The sequence below is a fragment of the Phlebotomus papatasi genome, chromosome 1, assembly GCF_024763615.1.
Source record: "Phlebotomus papatasi isolate M1 chromosome 1, Ppap_2.1, whole genome shotgun sequence".
Classification (NCBI taxonomy): Eukaryota; Metazoa; Arthropoda; class Insecta; order Diptera; family Psychodidae; genus Phlebotomus; species Phlebotomus papatasi.
In genome coordinates this window covers 17,023,014-17,030,191 of record NC_077222.1, presented here as the reverse complement: position 1 = coordinate 17,030,191, position 7,178 = coordinate 17,023,014, and positions in this window count along the sequence as shown.

Sequence of the window (7,178 nt, the reverse complement as noted above, 5' to 3'; positions counted from 1 at the left end):
GCCAGCTTCCAATTTCGGCCACCTTTTTTGTTCCTCGAATTTCCATGAACTTTTAGATTTTACGTACTCTAGAGATTATACAAAGCAAAAAAATAACAAAAAATGTAGCTTAGACAAACGAGATGACGTGAAAAAGATATTGGAAGAATTCCCGAAGGGCAAGGAACTATGAGAATTAAGGTGGCCGAAATAGGGCACCAAGACTATGTCTATATTTTTATGGCATTGAATAAATGAGCAGTAAACAGATGAGTTTGAAACAGTGATATTATCGTCCAAATTTTGGCAAAGGGAAAATAAGGGGCTTTTCACTCTATATGGAAATATTTTAAATGTTAAATATATAAATTAGGCCCATTTTTGTAAAGATTTAAGTTTTTACCGACCATAATTAGATATTTTACTGCTCATTTTTAATTTTTTACTGCCCATTTAGAATTTTTTACTGATCGTTTGTTTTTTGCCTATTTTTATTCATTTTAAAATGTATTAAGAATGATTTTAGAGTAAATAAAGACGGTAAACTGTTTACAGGGTTCCAAGCAACACTCTTTCAGAAGAAAGAATAAAAAAATCAATTTGTATTTAAAATATTACATTTCAAACTTGAGACTTTGACGCTTGCATGTAATTATGCCGAAATTTGGCACACTTACCCTAAGAAAGTTCAAAACATTATAGTATTAGTTTTATAACATAACATACAACTAAACTTGACAATTTTATTTCGCTTATATATTGCAATATTTCAAAGATTTTTTTAAAGTATTATTTATAAAGAATTGTAGGGTAAGTGTACCAAATTCCGGCCACATTTTTTGTTTCTCAAATTTCTATGAATTTTTAGTTTTTGCATACTCTAGAGATTATACAATGCAAAAAATAACAAAAAATGCCGCTTCGACGAGCAAGATGATTTGAAAAAAAGGCATTGGAAGAATTCCGGAAGGGCAAGAAACTATGAGAATGAAGGTGGACGGAATAGGCCACTAATGCTATGTCTACATTTTTATTCATTTTAAAATATATTAAGAATGATTTTAGAGAAAATAAAGATGATATACTGTCTACAAGGTTCCAAACAACACTCCTTATAAAAAAGTTACAAAAACATCAATATAAAAAATATTACATTTCAAACTTGAGACTTTTGTGCTTGCATGCAACTATGCCGAAATTTGGCACATTTACCCTAGTGCTTTTTCAATAGCAATTACTACGATTAATAAGACCGACAAAATTTGCGTATTTTTCGACAAAAAATTCTTTTTGCCAATTTTTGAAAAATTATTATTCAAATAAAGTAAATAAAATCTATAAATGTATGTAACTTCATTATTGATATTACATTTAAAGGATATAATCGATATAATACATTAAATGGTAATCCATTAACTTTCTGCATCAATTTTCTTTTTACTAAATCAATTTCTTCTGTATTTCGAAATTCAACTTAAATTTAAATTGAAGATGGAATCAAGAATAGGGATGATAATGAAATTACCAAGAGACTGGAGACTATATCAAATGGTCGTTGGATGGAATAGTTCAGCCCAGGATAAAAAACTTTTTTCCCAGAGAACAAAATATAAAGAAAAAAAAGAAAAGTTTTGGGAAGTTCGGTCTCTCAGTTTGGTCTCTAAAATTTTCAAATCAATTTAATTTATTTATTTACACACAAGATACAGGATTAAAAAGTTTTAAAAAAAGTAGAGATAGAATATGTTGTTTTATAAAGAAAAATAACTTAAACAAGAAACAGAATTAAAAATGTAATATTCTAAAACTTTGCACTACTGAACAAAATTCCGAAAGCCTAAATCACGAAAGCCAAAATCACGATGATATAAAATCCCGAATGGGTCAAAATCTCGAAAGAGTCAAAATCCCAAATAGCCATAATGTCGAAGAGCCAAAATCCTGAAGACCAAAATCTCAAAAGCTAAATTCCTTAATGATCAAAATCTAGAAATGGAAAAGTTATACAGAGGATAAATTGTAGAATAATTTCCTAAAGCACAGTTAATGTCTCTTTGCCTCCAACAAGCGCGGGTGCCTTCGTAGGAGTCATTCACAAAAATTCAGGATTTTGGCTTTTAAGATTTTGACCCTTTCGGTATTTTGTCTTTCGGGATTACGACCCATTCGGAATTTCGGTATTCGGGATTTTGATTACTCGAAATTTTTACACTTTCGGGATTTTGGCTTTCGAGATTTTAATTCGATTTTGGCCTTTACCTGGCGAATTAGCACCTGGAATTTTAGTTTTCGGGATTTTAACCGGGACCTAAATTTTGTATGTAAGATAAAATCATATATTCATACTTTTACTTAATCAATCACTAGATTAACAAGAGAATCCTAAAATGAAATTTAAAAAAATACAGTTCATTTTTTAACACAGTAAATTAAAAAATAACACGCCTTTAAAAAATAAAGTTCTATTTTTCAAATTAAATTTATCATTTATTTTGCAATTTCTTTTACTATAAAGTAATTATTTTTAGAGAAATGAAATATTTACCATCTTAAAATTTTAAAGAAAATCTTTGTATAGCGTCAGAAACTTCATCAAGAATATTAGAACTTTCCATAGTTTAACTAAACTTATTTAAGAATTCTTTCATTTTTGTTTTAAAAACAAGTTAAAATGTATAGAATTTTGTTAATAAATTTAATTAATTTTTGGTATATCCAAAACTTCATTATACGGATTTAATGAACATTTTAATCTTGAATCGGAACCCTCCCTGCTTCTTATTAATTGTGTTTATAGAGGATGATCTGTATTAAAACAGTGCTTTTGAGTAGCAAGAGCAAGCTTCAACAATAAAAAGCTTCTTGTTTATTAGTAATAATAAACCAAAAATAATTTTCTTGAATATTTAGACATCCGATTTATCAAGACAATAAATCAAGATTTTCCGGTGTGCAATCCGGGCATCATTCCAGAGCTTTAAAGCTCTCCGAAAGATTTATAAAAAAGTTTTTATTTAATTAAAAGAAAGATTAAATTTTTTTTTTAATCTTAAGGTGACTCCATTCCCACTGGCGATCACCGGATAATCCTCAAACAAAAAATATTTTAATTTCCTTATACATCTGTTACATAATACTTAATGTTACGTAATACTCTGAGTTTAAGATCAATGAAATTATTAAAACTTTTCCTTGTATTCAGCACAGTCTTTACATTTAATGGAATAAATAATAAAATTAAACAAGTAAAGTCGTAAATGTTACAAAAAATGTGCAAAAAGGTAGCAAAACAATAAAGAACTAATGTATAATTTAAAAAGTTCTTTTAATTATGTAACATATTTACATATTGTATAAGGTCTCTACAAGTATTTCAATATTTCTTTTGGAATTTTTAAGTACAAGATACACTGCCGAATTTGGGGTATATTTGCAAAAATTGAACTACAATATTTAAACATTTGTTTTCTATGTGTAAAAGGCGTGGTAGACATCAATTGGGAGTGACTATGTACATAGAGATCTGTAATTGCGCGTTGAGGCACTTATTTTGCGTGTTAGTTCTTCTGGATGTAAGAGATTTTTGGCGGGAAAAATGTGTGAGCTTCTTGAGGAACTGACAAGAAGAAACGTGCCGGCTGTCGGATACACTTGAGTATCTATTATTGACCATGGCAAGAAATAGCAGAAGCCTCATCTATAAATTACCTGTGAAGACATCTGGTTTCTTAAGGGAGTCTCTATACCCAGCCAAAAAACTTCTATGCAAAATTGAGAAATTTTGAGCTCAAGGGGAGTTTTATATATAATTCATCCTATTCGCCTATTGTACCTCAAAATTTCTATGACTCCCACACAACATGGTGTATGTTCTGGCACATTTTGAGGGCATATTTTTGAGCAATGGGCCTCCATAAAAAAAGTGATCCAGAGAGGATGACTCTCTGGATTGAAGATCTATTGATGATTGTGGAAAAAGAAATCGTTGGTAATTCATTTGATCTCGAGAAGATCTCAACTCTGGTTCCAACCATTTGTCCTGCACATTGAGGCTCTGAAAACTTTTTTGAGGCATTTGGCTGAAAGAGGAGAAAGAGCAGAATCACACTGGAATACGTGATATTTATTGAGACTCGGTCTCAATTTTTGAGCAGATGTTTTTCTCAGTAACAAACACCGTCTGGCTCAATACTTTGAGGCCTTTTGAGGTATATATCGAGTCCATCTCCATCCTTATTTACCTCACTCAAAAACTGAGCGCGAAATGGTGCAAATACCCAAATACATCTGTTGGACGTTACATCTTCCCAAATATATAATTACCGAGTGATCATTTTTGAGCAGAAGATCCCTTTCCACTCAAATAAAACCAAAATTTCTGCCCAAAAATTTGCAAATGGGATTTTCCTTTGATTGCCGAAGCATAAGCCTTAATCCACCTTTTTTGCGGCCCAACAGGTAATTTGTGTAACTTTTCACCCTCATTTTTCTTATGCGCAAATTCAGTCCAAAAGAGATTCCAAGACCCATTCAGGGCAGTTGAGGAGGAAATTGTAAAGAAATCCCTCCATTTCTTGATCGATCGACAAGTTCCTTTGTCACACAATGCCTCAAAAGAATCTCCCCTGGGTTCACCTCGAAAGGACAAGTACATAAGTATTTTCGCGCCAAAATAACTTTTGCACCTTGCCAAGCTCAAGAGGTGCATCTCTGTATGCGTTTCCCAGGTAAATGTGCATCTCTTTTGAGGTATATTATATGCAGACTTCTTTCCTTTCTTACCTCAACAGTTCACATGGCATTTGTGCACTCTTTTATTCCACCTTTTTCCCGCCATTCTTGCGTGATGCTCAAACATTTTTTGAGGCAAAATCGAGAGTGAATGAGATAAAAAAAATTGCGCGCCAAGATTTTTTGAGGCAGTTGCCAACCACCTGTCGAACCTCACCTTTTACCCCGCGAACGCTAAATTTGGTGGACTCAAGAAACTGCACGAGGCTCAAGATAAATTTCTTGAGACTCAAAGAAGCACATACACTCAGATGAATTTGTCTTTAAGCCCAAAATTCAGGAGAATTGAATTTTATACCTATTTCTCTTTAGCTAAAAAAATATGTCTTTTGGAATAGGGGAAACTGGGGCACCATCAAACACGGGTTACCACCAAACAGTAATTTTTATTTCTAAACTACTTGGACCATCTCGATCATTCCTTCAGTGGACAAGCATCCCTATAGTGCCTATAAATTCCTATCGGTCTTATCCTCTGATATCCAATATCCGATTAAAAAATCGCAGTGTTTGGTGGTACTCCGTGTTTGGTGGTGCCCCAGTTTCCCCTAATCTTCTTTATAGAGCCACAATATTCTTAAATCTAGTTTTTTTACTTCTTATTAGATTACAGCGAACACAGTAATTTTGTAAGTTGTGGAACATTTAAAAGAACTTGAAACTTATATTTTCGGTTTAGGTCTTATCGATGGTAGTCAAAATCTTAAATACCGAAACCCCAAGTCAGTCGAAATCTTGTAAAACGCCAAAATCGATAACCTAATGGAATCCCGAATAGTCCAACTCCCAAAGCACCAAAATCCAGAACAGCTCTAAATCACGAATAGGAAAAGGTGGGGCTATCGGGGCTACTTTGAGCTACATTGACAAACGATTTTTTAAGATATTTCTAAAGAATAACTGGGCTTTAACGTAATCTAATTCAGGTTCCTTTAGAAATATGCAAAAAAAAGAGATGGCAAAGCGTCTCACCTTTGTGAAGCACTTGAACTTACGAAGAAGACCTCTTCATGTATTATTTGCCCGCATGATTTTTGGGTGCATACCGGTTTACTACCGTTTAAACAGATTTATAAATTAAAAAAAAAGTATTACTAAATATAAAATTGCCTAGCACATTTTAGAATATTTTAGAATGAGTAACAAAGTATGTAAACAAATAAAAACATAACTTCGAAAATGTAGGGTCGGAGGAACGTCTGTTCGACAGGGAACCCCTATTGATACTTTTGTTAAAATGTTGAAAATTATTTAATGTATCTAGTAAAGTATAAGTAATATAACGTTTTTTCTGTAATATACCTTTTACTATAAACAGAAATGTTCAAATTTCATATCCCAAATGGTACATAGTAGGGTGTCAATAGGTGCTGACACGAGTTCTTAAAGTGTCAATAGACGTTCCTTTCCCCCTATATCACTTACGAGCATATTATCGATTTATTACCGATTAAGCCCGATGCAACCGAATTGGAAATTTCAAGATATTTCAAGAAATCGATTGAAAAATAGGTCCTTCACTGATGAGAGAAATCCGAAAAAGTTAAAATAACATTCCGGAAATGTTAATTTTACCCTGCAGCATTGATCCAAAATCGGTGTAAATATTACCCTTTTTAGGTATAATGGGGGTTAAAGTTACCATTTATCATATTAATTTTATCATTTAAAAGGTGTAAAATTAACATTAAAAAATGTTGATATATTTTTACACCTAAAAAGTGTTAAAGTTATGAGGAAAAAAAGTTAATCGCACCCTCTTCTTTTTCTCAGTGTTCAAACTGATTAAACTTTTACCTTCGAAAATTCGATATCGAAATGTTTTTTGAACATAGGTTCTAAGGATGAAATATTCACCTTTACTACACTGAGAAAAAAAAGAGGGTGCGATTAACATTTTTTTCTCAGAAATTTAACACATTTTGAGTGTAAAAATATATCAACATTTTTTAATGTTAATTTTACACCTTTTTAAGAGCAAAATTAACATGAAAAAGGGTAGTTTTAACTCCTGATACACCTAAAAAGGGTAATATTTACACCGATTTCGGATCAATACTGCAGGGTAAAATTAACATTTCCGGAATGTTATTTTAACTTTTTCGGATTTCTCTCAGTGTACCTCCTTTTCTACCTCCAACCGTTTTTGAAAGAAACCGAAAAAATATGGTTTTAGAACGGGAAGGAGGGCGGGGAAGAAAATAAGACTGTCCTAGATAATGTTGCTTTATTGAGGGGTCGTCGAACTGCGAAAGTCGATATATTTCATTGTTTGACCTCTAGCTGTGTCACAAGTAGGAAAAAAGTGGACTATATAACTGCTCTCTATTTGAGTTGAGCAGTAAAATTGTACATCAATGTAGGCCCATAGCTCAAAATAGCCCCACTTCTCCCTAGGTGACAATATC